Source organism: Peromyscus maniculatus, chromosome 5 (genome assembly GCF_049852395.1).
Source record: "Peromyscus maniculatus bairdii isolate BWxNUB_F1_BW_parent chromosome 5, HU_Pman_BW_mat_3.1, whole genome shotgun sequence".
NCBI lineage: Eukaryota > Metazoa > Chordata > Mammalia > Rodentia > Cricetidae > Peromyscus > Peromyscus maniculatus.
The window spans coordinates 76,755,274-76,769,622 of record NC_134856.1 but is presented as its reverse complement, the minus strand read 5'-3'; the positions used below and the strand labels follow the sequence as shown (position 1 = coordinate 76,769,622).

Sequence of the window (14,349 nt, the reverse complement as noted above, 5' to 3'; positions counted from 1 at the left end):
CTTTTAGGAGTTGGTTTTCTCATCTCACCGTGGGAGTTCTGGGGATCAAACTTAGGTATCAGGCTTGGCAGCAAGCACCCTTCTTTACCTGCTGAGCCATCTTGCTGGTCCTCAACACACGTTTGACCCAAACCATCAGTGAATTAATTCCTTTCATCTACAGTCATTGATCTCCGTATCTTGGGATCTGATATTAAATCTGTAGTCTGTATCATATTTGAATTCACTTTGGCTTTGAACCAAAGAAACCATTTTCTGTATCTTACCAAACTCCTGTCCGCAGCATCTCATCTCTACTGGAGTCAGTGTGGAGACATCTTCGCTAAGGGTTTCAAGAAGGCTGGCTCATGGTTTAAAGACCATCTGTGTGCTACCTTCCAAATTCCCATCTGTGCCCACAGCTCCCTTTGGAAGCCTGAAATCGTGCAATAAATTGTCTACCTGGTCTCATTACATTGATATCCCATAGACTTTTAATTTAATCTTATTTTTTTGAGATAGGATCTCACTAGGTAGCTCTGGCTAGCTTAAATTCACTGCATAGACCAGGCTAGCCTCCAACTCACAAAAAAAAATCTGCCTGTCCCTGTACTGGATTTAAAGGCATGTGCCACCACATCTGGCCAAATATCCTACAGATTTTTTTTTTCAAAGTTAAGATTCCCCACATTCATTTTGTTTCCTTTTCAAGTCTTCTTCTCCATAGGTGTTCCTTTTAGGAACTAGAGCTGCCATCCACAGGGTTGTTCAGCCCATGTGTCCCCTTTCAGCCTACAGCTTGTTGCACTCTTATCTCATGCCATATGAATCTATGGGTTCTACCACCTCTACCTTCAGATATATTCTGAAGCACACCATCTTTCAAGAGTGTTCTCCAGCAAATGCCCTAGATCAAGCTCTTCTCTCCCAACTGAGCTATTGTGGTAGTGTCAAACAGCATCTCTGAGTCCTTTTTAGCTCCTTGCTGTGGCCGCACAGCATGCATGATGCCTCCACTGAGATGTCAGTCATTTGATTTGTTCTTCACAAACTCTCCCGTGGCTTTCACTCACAGACAAAGCCCTGTTGCTATAGTGATAGGATGAACCTGAATGGTCCCAAGCCTGGCCATCAGAGGAGATGAAATCACCAGCACCTGCTGACTCTTCCCTCTGTGAGAACTGTGTGCCCCCACCCACCTCTGGTGTTTGTCTAGTCTTTTCTTCCCCTAGGTCGCATGTCTTATTCATTTACCATAGCCACACTTACCTTCCACAGATGCCTTATAGGAGACAGAAACTTACTCTTTCTGGCTGTCATTCCTACCCCTCTTCACAAAATGCAGACAGAAATTGTGAGTTGACATTTAAAAATACTTATTCCTATTTTCTTTACCTGCATAGCATCATGGGAGCAGAGATTTTTTTTTTCATTGTTCCCATGAATATCTCCAGCATCTGGGTCCCAGTTAGTTTTTATTGTCAGCTAGGCACAACCTTGTGTCACCAGGGAAGAGGGAACCTCAACTGAAAAAATTGCCTCCATCAGATTGGCTAATCTGTGAGAGCTTGTCTTGATTGCTGATTGATGTAGTAGGGCCCTAGGCATGTGCTGCAGAGATCACTCAAGGCCTATGGGCTATGAGGTACTCAGCAATTAGGATGTCTACACAAGATATGGCTTTTGAGTATGCTCAGTTTATTCACACAGACATTCCTTATAATAAATATCATATTAATATAAAAATCAAACAGATATCTCACCAAGTGGGGAACTTGGACAGGAAATGCTTCAGGGTTTCACTTGGGAATCTTTTCCAGTGAGAACCCTTCAGAAGCTTGAGGCTCAACCCACATCCCCTGTGAAGTCCTTGAGCTGTGGCAGGCTGGGAGAGTGGCGCTAATGGAGGGCCAGAAAGTCCTTAAGAGCACTGGGTAGCTGCTAGCACTGACATTCCTGCATCTGTGAGCAGAGCGACAGTGGACAGTGTTGAAAGTTCTGTGGCCACTGAAGCCAGGATCCAGCACAGTGTGTCCTCTTGCTGACAGGTGTCAACAGAAGCCAGAGAAGCTGCATTTCTGGAGCATGGCAGTGCGATCCAATCCTAGAGACTCTTCCCAGAGTTCCAATATTTGTATCATTTTGTTGGGTGGTACCTTTGCACTCTCTGGGCTCACAGCTTGGAGCTAGTTCACTAGCATATCAAAACCACTTTGGGGTGAGTTCATTGGTATATCAAGGCCTGCCTGGGGCTTGCTTTTTGAGGCTTATCAGAGCTGCCTGGTGGCAAGCTCTTATTTTACAGGCATCACATTATTCCAAGTCATGCAAAATGGTTTTCAAGTTACACAAAATGGTTTCACTTATGTTCCTACCATGTGGAGGCGGGCTGTAGAAGATCACTAGATTAATATGAGCCAGGGAGCAAGCCAGTAAGCCATGTTCCTCTGTAGTTTGTATTTCAGTTCTTTCTTGACTTCCTGCTATGTCTTTTCAAAGTCAAAAAATTTTACAATTATTCACCCATTTATTTAGCAAAACAATAGTTATTGAAACCTCATTATTAACAAGGACTTTTGAAGGAAAAAATAACAATGATTTTTTTAAAAGGGTTATTTTCAGACTTAGGACAACTAAAAAGAAAAATCCAGGATGAAGTGTGTTAGTATGGGAAATATGTCCATGAGTGTGTCATGCGAGTCTAAGCAATGTATAAACAACAACAACAACAAAATGACTGTCATGAATATGTCATGGGCCAGGTGTGGTGGACCATATCTGTAATCCAGGGGAAGCAGAAAAAGAAAGATGGTGAGTGAGTTTAAGGCCATCCTGGGCTACATTGTGAGACTGTCTCCTAAGTGGAGAAGTTTGGATTGTGCCAAACTCTCTGAACTCTTACTCAAGTGAATAGCTTGACAGAGCTGCCCCGCAACTGTTTGCGTTGGTGTGTGTGATGATATCCACTGTATCCCATGTAAGAGTCACATAGTGAACCAGAATCGACTGTAATCCAGCAAAGCACAGTTTCAATCGGCCAAAGTATTTAAATTACTCTAAGAATAGTGGTTTTGTATTAGGATAGAAATGATAAACTTTCCCTTTAGAGGAAGATGGACTTAAAAAGAGGACTAGAAAATAAAATAAGCATGAGGTTTTTGAATACATAACTACTTGTGTTCTTTTTCTTTAGATATCTTGCTAAGAAAGTCAGGCCATCTGTATTAATACAAAAGCTTAGCAGTCTCTAATCTCACTCCACTGTAAACCGAAGGCATGCATACATATACTTTTATGTATCATTTTAACTCCAGTTTATGTGCAATGCTCTGGAAAAGCATCCTGAGGATGTGCCACAAACAAAGCAGGCTAGCCCCGGGGTCAATAAGTTTCCTCTCCTTTTTATCTCATCTCCTTTAAAACGATTCTTCTAAATTTGCAGAGCATTTCAGTGAGCAGCAAGTACAGAAGAAAAATCTTTTATCTTTAGCCAAAATTCAGATTAAAGATTTAGGCCAGGTGGTGGTGGTGCACACCTTTAATCCCAGCGCTTGGGAAGCAGAAGCAAGTGGATCTGTGTGAATTCAAGGCCAGGCTGGTCTACAAAGTGAGTTCCAGAACAGTCAGAACTGTTAAACAGAGAAACCCTGTCTCAAAAAACAAACAGCCCTCTCCCCCGACACACACACACACACACACACACACACACACACCAGTCCCTTTCTGTGACTTTTGGTTTTGTCATATGACCCATTTAATTTAACCAAGGCCATCTATGTAACCATTAGGTTGGAAGTACCCCCTGGAGCCTGGTGGAGTCATTGATGGGTACATGACTCAGGCAATGATTTCCTTCCATCCTCAAATTGGCAGTGGAATTATTTGAAGAACAGAGACTACCTTGTACCTTGGAGTCCCCGAGAGGGAGAAAATAGTGTGAGGTCTACCAGACCAGGTTTAAATCCTACTAGGGAGATATGCAGCACTAACCCAGTCACTCAACTCTGATCTGCTTTCCCATTTGCCATCCAGAGAGTAACAACATTAATCTTTGCAACAGTCCCAATCCTAAAGGAACCATGCTCATTGTGCACAAGTACACAGCCCCTCTTTGTGTCCTTATATTCCCTTTACTCTTGGCTCATGCCCAGCCTATAAATATGGTGTATAGTTCCTTCTGCCTCACTGTCCTGAGTATCTTACCAAATGCCACTTCGGTGTGGGACATTTAGCGTCCTCTGAAGGTCAGTCCGAGAAACAGACCTTTAAAGCCTGCTGTGGATTTCCCGTCAGGACCGTCAGGAACACTGCTTGTGCCTTTACAAGATGTTCCTTTTTATGGGACTTCAGGAGAGTTTGGTGTCTGCTCTGAGTGCCAAGCAGAGTGGCGCTTCTGAGCATTGGGTTTATTTTAAGCTTATGGCCAGTAAATTATGTAACTGACCGAGTTTCCCTTTTTTGAGTTGCCTGCTAGAAAGCTTATGGCCAGATTCATGGCTCATCTGGAGGAAGTGAATTTGGTCATCACAGGGTGTGTTTCAGTCTTTATTTCTGCCTTCAACACCCCCCCACCGCCATCTTTGTTGTTGTTTTATTGTACTTTTTATATAATTTAAACATTATTTTAAAATGTATTCATTAGAGCTTAGTTCACTGTAGGGGGGTTGGCTAGCATGTCTAAGGCCCTAAACCCAACCTGTAGTACTACCAAAAGCAAATTATTATTCTTTCAAATTTCCTTAAATTATTTCTCAAGTTTGTTGAGAGGAAGGAAGAGAGTTGGAGAGGGGGGGAGAGATATGGATTGTGTCAATTTCACTTGTTAATAACTCCTATAGTTAAGAGATGTCTTAATTTTCATAAGAAGGTACTAGTTGGGTCTACATCGTAAGTTCCAGGCCAGCCATGACTGCATAGTGAGACCCTATCTCAAGGGGAGGGTAGTAGTGATACAGAATAAATTTTTCAATGGGTAAAATTTTAGACTTTGCAAGAAAGGGAAAGAGAAGTTTGGAGAGTGAATGATTATAGACTGTGAGCACTGTTTGGAAATTACTAGAAGGGAAGCCATTTAAAGGCAGGATGGTTGTGTTGACCCTGGGGGAGAGTGGCTGCTGGTTGATTAGACTGTTAATTGGCCATTAGGTACTCCTCTAGGCTTGGCTTGTGAAACGACTTTTTGCCTGGTACAGAAAAAGATGGTGAAAACATTGGCAATTTTGAAACCCTTACAAAGCCTGTCCATGGACAAGTAACTCACCGTCTTTGGTGTGACGGTGAACCTTGACTGTGGACTTGACTGGACTGAGAAAACCTTGAAGCTTAGTAAGGTTCCTTTGGGTATGTCTGTAACATTTCCAGGGAGAACCACTGAGGAGAGAAGGCCTGTTTTAAATGTGGGAGGCCCTATCCCATGCATCTGGATAGGACAGAAGCTGAGAAAGGAGGAAGCCAAGCAAGGACCAATCTCCCCGGCCCCATATCCCCTTTCCTCTTCCCTCTCCACCCCCCACCCACTCCTCCTCTTTTCTTCCCTCCTGCCATGATGTGAGCTACCCTGGCTTGGTGCTTTTTTTTTTTGCTGTGACGGATCAAAACCTCTGAAACTGTAAGTCCAAGTAAATCATTATTTCCTTTAAGTTGTTTTACTCAGTTATTGGTCACAGTGACAAAAAGTGTGACTAAGTTTCTTCATTTATAAACTGGAAATAAATCAGAACTTACATTATAGGAATTGCTTAATCATCATCTGTGTGTGTGTGTGTGTCTGTGTGTGTGTGTGTGTGTGTGTGTGTGTGTGTGTGTGTGTGTGTGTGTGTGTGAAGTTTCTAGTCTACTCTATGGACTAGAGCCCAGTAGGAATTGATGCATGTTAGTTAGCCTTTATTCTTCTTTCTGTCTTCTGCTTGAGCAAAGGATTTCTAAAAGGGCTAAACTGGAATTTACAATCTTTCTGCCCCCTCTTCCACAATGTTTCCCCAAGACTTAGGTGTGGGAGTCCAATTACAGATGTATTCATTAGGACTGGGCTCCGGGTTTTGGTAGGTTGTGGTTTCCTGGAATGGTCTCCATCTGTTGCAAAGAGAAGCTTTCTTATTGATGGGTGAGGACTCCACTTACCTGTGGATGGAAGGACAAATAGTTAGAGTGTAGTTAGGAATCATACTGGTTTGGTGAAGTGGTTGTGGTTGTAGGTTCTTCTCTGAGATCCATTACTTCACTAGCCCTGGGTAGTCAGCTGTTTCAAGTACCAGGAATGATTTTCCTCTTGTTGAGTGGGGCCATAAGTCAAGTTAGAGAACAGTTTGTTACCACTAAGGTATGCATGCCATGCCCATACCCTTAGGGTTATAGTGCCGGGCTGGTCATGTTGTGGTTCATAGGCATCAAAGCTGTGCAAGATGGTAAGTGCCAGAGAATTAGGTGATTTCCTGTGAGATCGTGTCTCCTAGGAATGTCAGAAGCTATACCCATAAAGTCTCACCAACATGACTGCCTAAACAAGGACAACAATAGGCATATAAAGTATAGTGGGAAAAACTCACAAGGCCTCAACCCCACATAAAGAACTACAAACAACTAAGGACTGTTGAGAGCGGGAGGTAGTCTTATCCAGGGAAGAGCACACTGGCTAGTTTTATGTCAGCTTGACACAAGCTAGGGTCACTGGAGAGAAAAGATCCTCCATTGAGAAAATCCCTCTACAGGGCATTTTCTTAATTAGTGATTGATGTGGGAGGGCCCAGCCTATTGTGGGTGGGGCCACTCCTGGGTAGGTGGTTCTGTGAGAAAGCAGGTTGAGAAAGCCATAGGGAGCAAGCGCACTACTCCATAGCTTCCATGTCAGCTCCTGCGTACAGGTTCCTGCCCTATTTGGGTTCCTGTCCTGAATCCCTTTGATGATGAACAATGATGTGGAAGCATAAGCCAAATAAAGCCTTTCCTTCCCAAGTTGCTTTTGGTCATGGTGTTTTATCTCAGCAATAATAACCCTAACTTGGACATATACCAAATCAGACATATACCAAGACCAAATGACCATCCTTGCAAATATACATAGAAGTAACATTATACAGACTGAGTAGATTGTGTTTATGTTTTTAGGTATGTATGCATATGTGCATGTACCAACAATTAATGAAAAGAGAGGCCATGAATTTCAAAGAGAGCAAGGAAAGCTGTGAGGGTAGATTTGATTGGAGGAAAAGGAAAGGGGAAATGGTGTAATAATATTATAATCTCAAAAAATAAAATGAGTAAATGAAGTGGCAAATGGTTAATTTTGTAAATGTGTCATGGTGGAGTTATTGGTAGGACAATTGTGGCCAAGAACCTTTGTGACAAGGATTCTAATAAAAATACTCTCTCTCTCTCTCTCTCTCTCTCTCTCTCTCTCTCTCTCTCTCTCTCTCTCTCTCTGTGTGTGTGTGTGTGTGTGTGTGTGTGTGTGTGTGAGAGAGAGAGAGAGAGAGAGAGAAAGAGAGAGAGAGAGAGAGAGAGAGAGAGAGAGAGAGAGAGAGAGAGAGAATTTTAGAGACTCTTTTATGGCAATTTTAGAGGCAATGTGTATTTCCCTTTCTTGTCATTCCAATTGAAAAGGAAATTAAAATAACCACTTGGAAGTATTTTATGCTATGGTCATCATGGATTTGCTCATCAGACATTATAATCTGAATAACATGCCTTTTTCCATCCAAAGACCAGTATTTCCTTTCCTATATGCAGGTTGTATTTATTTCCATCTATAATGAATAAAATGAATGGGTCAAACTTATTTTCAGAATAAAGGATGTCTTGTGGTGAATTTTAAGCAATGGATGGTTTGGACTTGTTTTTTCTTCATTACCTTCTGGTTAGCATAATGGACCTTTGCCTTTGCATGGTGTTTCTCCTTCAGTTGGAAAGTGGTGATGTCTCCCTCAGTATCCTGAACTCTGCTGAGGAAAACAAGAAGTCTGGGTTGAGAGGGATTGGGCCAGAGTATAAGAAAGAGGCAGGTGGAAGTTTTGTTTGCTTATTCTCCTTACATAGACTCCAAGTAAAGAGTGATACTGGGAAATTAAAAGAAGATATGGTGAGCTATAGATCCAAGTCTCCTCAATACAAAGCAGAGGGGACTGTTGGGAATCTGGGGGAATTTGAATGTTTAAATGTTTTACTACCTTGTGTTGCCAAGTAAGGATATGCCCTTGGGTCAGTTTTGAGAGAATAAAAGGAGAAATGACAGAAGTGGATTATGACATTCTTTGCAGATTTCCTTGAGCTCTGCACAGTAAGGAGGACATTGGATTTAAATGACTTTCGTTGCAGGTTGTACTCTCTTAGATGTGATTGCATTACAAGCCAGGAGGGAATTATTAGGATTACCAAGTTTTATCACACTCGAGTGTAGCATGTATTACATAAGCTACAGCACAAAGTTTGTCCTCTGGGTAGACAATCTGTGGCCAAGGGCTGCATGTAGCCAATGGTAGTTATGACTGTGACCCTATACAAAATCATAATGTCATCCAAAACATTGGCTTTTTTCATTGTGGGAGGGGGAAGGTGTTCACCTACTTGGTTTTCAAGTATGGGCTTTGTGAATTATAATTTTGAGTCAGTTTCAAAAGGTTGGACATGCCTTAAACTTCCTAAAGCTGCTGGGTGGTGGTGGCACGTGCCTTTAATCCCAGCAGTCAGGAGGCAGAGGCAGGAGGATCTCTGTGAGTTTGAGGCCAGCCTGGTTTACAGAGCAAGTTCTAGGATAGCCAGGGATATACAGAAAAATTATAACCAAAAAAACTCTTCCTTCTTTGCCCCCTCCTCTTCCTCCTCCTTGTGTTTTCATGTATGTACAGGAATACATGGGGAACAGAGGTCGACACTGGGTGTATCTGTGTAGTCTAGAAAACCAAAAACCAAACCAAACCAAAACAATGACAACAAAACCCAAAAGCAAACAACAACAGAACCAAAAACACAAAAAATAAACAAAACAAAACAAAAAAACCAACTTTACTGAAGCCAAATACCCATTCCAAGACTTCTTAGTTTGGAAAGTATAGTCATACTTCTCCCCTGACTGTCTCATTATTTTGCTAACCTCTGCTGTTATCTGAATATAGTCTTATTATTGAAAAAAGATGGGTATTGGTCTGAGAAAAACGAACACTGTAGTAGATCAAAGGAGAATGCAGAAACCTGGGTTAAAAGAAAGGAAAAGAAAAAGAATGGTATGCATTCCCATAGAAGCCAAGTAAAATGGAACTGTGCTCTTTAGTGGCTAAAGAAGTAAAGATGATGGCTGGGAGATGGCTCAGCTGGGAAAGTGCTTGCTAGGCAAGCATGAGGACCCGGCTTCCGACCTCAACACCCTTGTCAAGAGCCAGGGGTGGTGGTACACACCTGTAATCCTAGTGCTCAGGAGGCCAAGACAGAGGGATCCCTGGAGCTTGCTGGCCATCCAGTTTAACCAAATTGGTGAGCTGTAGGTTTAATGGGAGATTCTGTCTCAAAAACAAACAACAACAACAACATAAAAAAAACAAGGTCAAAGAGGACAATCGCAGAAGGTACCCATTATTGACCTCTGCCCTGCACGTACTCATGTACACACTTGCTCACACATACATGAACGCACAAGGAGGAGGACAAAAAAGAAGGAAGAAGAAGAGGAGGAAGAGAAGATGGGCATGATGATCAACAAGGATATAAGGGACTTGATAAGTATTCTGCTTAGAACCCTAAAGTGAGAAATGATGGTCTGAACAAGACTAGGAGCAAACTGGAGTGGACATGCCCATGATGCCATGTCAGATTGTATATGAGACAGAACCGTAATGAAGGATAGAAATGGGCACAAGTGAGGGGATGTAAAAGTAAACATCTTGTACATTGAGGGTTTTTCCTGTTTTCTCTGATTATACTTTTCTATTTTAATCCCCCCAGTTCATCTTCTTCTCTCACCTCTCACCCCCATGTTATCAGTAGGTAACACCATCATCTTTGATTTCAATGGTCTCAATGTAGTGTCTCAGCAATTCTCTCCTCCTCATTAGCCATCTTCCAAGCCAGCTGTAAACTTCCCTCCAAAAGTGTATGGTAATTGTCATCTGTCGGATCAGGCCTCTGGCTGTCTGGATGAAATCATCTCACTGATCTTTCCATAAAGGTAATCTTACCACATAATCTTACCACAGAGCGCCTGCTATGCTTGCCACCAGCCTTCCATACCTCCTCTTGTCCCCCTCCCTCTTTTCCTTGACCCTCCAGCTACTTAAACAGTATCATCCCTTCCTCTGCAGAGCCATGTGTCCATGCTTCTTCCTCTGTTCTAAACTCTCTCCTCACATCATCTCCCCTGCATTCCGATCTCAACTCCTTCCCACCCAGCAGCCTCAGCTCGAACAGCGTTCCCTGTAATGCCTTCTCTGCCTTCAGTAATTTCAAATGTCTACCTGCTCTCTATTTACAGAACACTCTGTGCTTTCATCCAGCTAACTTCCTAGTTTGTTGAACTATGTTTTGTGACTAATGGAGTCAAATGGTCCCCCTGGACCTTGAACTCCCTATGTTTAAGGATCTCGGTTATTGTACTGACTTCCTCTTTTGTGACTGGTACCTGACAGATTCATGTACATGCTCAGCAACATGCAGATGATACTGAGTCAATAGACCAATGTGGGTAGTTGGGGTTTTGTCGTTGTTGTTGATTCTATTTTGTAGTTGTTACCATTTTTGCATTTATGCAAAGTAGGGGAGTGATTTTCAGTGCACTTCAGAACTCTGGGCTCTGAATGTGTGTAGTTGTAACAATGTTCTGTGATGGATGGGTGTGACATGAGCACAGGGGCTATTGTGGCTTTGAGGCTAGAGACTGCCTTTATGAAACCGGAGCCACTAAAAGAGCTATCACACCCAAGTCACTCATGATGAGATACCTTCTGGTCTACTCTAGAAAGTATCTCAAGATTGTGGAGAGTTTGGCAATTTCAAAATTAAACTTGTTTTTAACTGATGTATAAAATTATAAAAACTGGTGCTGGCAAGACTCAGCAGGTCAAGGTGTCTACCACCATGCCTGATGACCTAAGTTCTGTCCCCAGGACCCACATAGCAGAAGGTCAGATGTGACTCCTTTTGCACATAATTTGTAGCATATGCATACATATATGTGCACAAAAATAAATAAATGCAACAAATACATGGACATGTATACATGTTATACCTGGCAAATATTTTGATACATGTGCATCTTGTATAGTATTTGAATTAGGTCAAACTTACCTCCTTGAACATTTCTCATTTGTTTCTGGTGAAAACATTCAAAATACTAAATTTTTGAAATATGCCATAATAGATATCTGTAGTCACCCTGCTGTGCAATGGCATACTAGAATTTCTGTGTGTGCATATGTGTGGTCAGGGCATGCCTGAACAGATATATATACAGATGTGCTCACCCGTGTATGAACGTATGTGCTCACCTCTGCACACACATGTGGAGGCCAGAAGTCAACACTGGGCCAGAGGTCAACATCTTTATCTTTTCTACAGTATTTTTTGAAATGGAGTTTCTCACTGAACCTAGGGTTCATGAGTTTGGCGAGGCCCTAGGAGTGGGCATCATCACCATGGCAAAACATGATGCGAGGGCCAAGAATCAGAACTCGGCATACATGCCATCTTCCTAGCCCTCCGTGCCAGGACTTCCTGCTCCTCTGGGTAGCTGATAGCACAGTGCTCAATCTCTTCTTTCCGCTCCCTCTCCTGTCTGTCTCAGCTGCTGTGAGAGCATCCTTTTGCAGCTGGCTTTATTTCTCCAGTGTCTCGGTTGTGGCATGTTTTCTCTCTCCTCAATAGGAGAAGCACACAATGTGAATAGTAAAGAAACAATCCCCATATTTCATAAGCCATACCCAGGGATGAACATTCTAGATTTTAAAATGTCATTGACTTCATATATATGTATCTGTGGTTATTTGTAATTATTTCTGTCATCCTTTCTTTGTTATCACTTTACAGTATTTTAATTTAAACATACCATAAATTATTTTTTAAAAAAATACCTCATTGAGCCACTTAGTAGGTTTGCAGTGAACTCCATAAATCATCAGCTATTTGATTAACTTCATTTGATTTAATTACTAAGTAGCTGGACATTAATTGCCAGTACATATGCTCAGCAGCTCCAGATTCTTTACTGGTTTTGGAGACTAGTCTGGTATTTTTAGACCACATTATCTAGAGAAGTTTGTTTTTCCTACTTGTTAATAAAACTAAGCAGTTATCTTCACATTTAAAGGCTTCGGTAGTTCTCCTGTCCTGCTGGATGAAGCTTGAACTCTGCTGTGGGGTTTGGGATGCTCTAGTCCGGCCCAGACTGCACTCCTGACCCTAGCTTTCTCTTCCCTTCATTTTTCTGCCCCATCCATTCCTGCTCCCCCACATGCTCCCTTGGATGCTGTGAATTATTATTATTAATTATTATATATTAATTGTGAATATATTATTAATTATTGACCCCAAAAGTAATAATACCCAGAGGTGTTTTTAAAATACAGGTTTCACGTCTTTAACTGAGGTCAAAGTAACAGTAGCTTAAATAATACAGGGGCATGTTTCTCTTCATACTGCACTGCCATGACAAGCCAGAGCCGAATGATAGGGCAGCTCCCAGTGAAAGACTGGAAACCTGCTGCTGTGTTTCCCTGGACATACAGTGGCCTCTTCTGTGTTCCTTCAGCAGTACATCTACCTTAGGCCAGCAGGAAAGCGGAAAGGGCAGGAGGAAGACAAGGTCCAGTCCCTCTAAGAACATCTAGGACATTGGTACATGCCATTTTTGCTTCTTTCTCATTGGCCAGAAGCTAGTCACATGGCCCTCCAGTTGCTAGGGAAGCTGGAGTATTTGTCTTAGTACAAGCTCTCTGTCTGTTTTGGTTACTGTGGATGAATTGGTAAGTGAATAATGAAGGTGCAAGTGTGAGTATATGTCTCCTTTTCTACATGTCATTTGCTGTGCTCAATGCTAGGAATGTACACATAAATAAGGACTGAATTTGTGGGAGAGCTAAGTTTAGTTTGAAGACGTTGGACCAGGTATGGTGATGTACACCTGTAACCCCAGCACTTAGAAGGCAGAGGCAGGAGGATTTGGAGTTCATGGTCATCCTTCTCCACATAGCACATAATAAATCTGAGGACATCCTGAGTGATGTGAGACCTTGCTTCAAAAAAGCCCAGGGGCTGGAAAGATGGCTCAGTAGTTAAGAGCACTTGCTGCTCCTCCGGAACACAGAGTTGGGTTCCTAGCACCTGAGTCATGTGGCTCACAACTGCCTGGACTTCCAGTTCCACAGAGTCCTGATGCCTGCTTCTGGCCTCTGCAGGCACCTATACATATGTGGTGCACACACACTCACACACACACACACACATACACACACACACACACACACACACACACACACACACACACACACACACCAAGAAGTAAAAACACAAATCCCTAAACACACTTTGGGTGTATCCTTGCTGCCTTCATGTATCATGGACATGTCATCTACACACATTTTTGCTTGTATATTCTATATAAGCAGATGCATCATGTGTCTAGTCTGCGTGCATATTCCTGTGCTGCATTTACCACCTAGTTACCGGGCATTGTTTCCCTGCTTCTTGTCCACTGAGTGCAGTCCCGCCTCCCTTGTAAAAGGAGCCCACACATCTCTGACTTCACAGAGTCTTGTGTGTTCCTTCGAGGGATAGTTAGGAGCTGTTTGCCTGTGTCCCCAGTCCCCTCATCACTGTGTTCCCTTCCCTACGTTGTGTCCTAAGATCCTGGAGTCCAGTTTAGGCGTGGTGGCACTTGCCTTATGTCAACTCATAAAGGAAGATGGTGACATGGACTCCTCATCAAAAAGAAAGAAAAAAGCCTCACGAATGCAATGTACTTTATTATTACCTACCTACCCCTAGCATGTTAGCCCGGCGGCAGTAGGATAGAAGACCCCCAGCAAATGTTTGCAGAGCCCACTGGGAGTGCTCAGAACTCTTTCCCGGGTTCTTGAATGGCGGTGTGGGTGGAATCTCTAATGAACTGGGGAACCTCTCACATACTGTATTTAAAAATATCCTACTTAATAAAAAGTTAAGTGAGTTCCGGATCAAAGTCAGAATCCACCAAGAGAGCACTCTTCCTCCAGTGTTTTTATCTTATTCTAACTTTGACTTTATTTTTATTCTTTGTTTTTATGAAATGTGCCATAAAGAGGCTTTAAAAAAAAACCGATCCTCTCCACCTCCCTACCCATCTAACTTCATGCTGTTCTCTCTCTCTCTCTCTCTCTCTCTCTCTCTCTCTCTCTCTCTCTCTCTCTCTCTCTC

General features: G+C 42.5%; 1 protein-coding gene across 7 annotated transcripts in view; it reads left to right on the top strand.

Annotated features, from left to right (window-relative positions):
- Nucleotides 1-14,349, top strand: part of Cacnb2 (calcium voltage-gated channel auxiliary subunit beta 2) — a 357,073-nt gene that overhangs the window by 111,195 nt on the left and 231,529 nt on the right. The gene's annotated exons all lie outside the window — the stretch shown is intronic.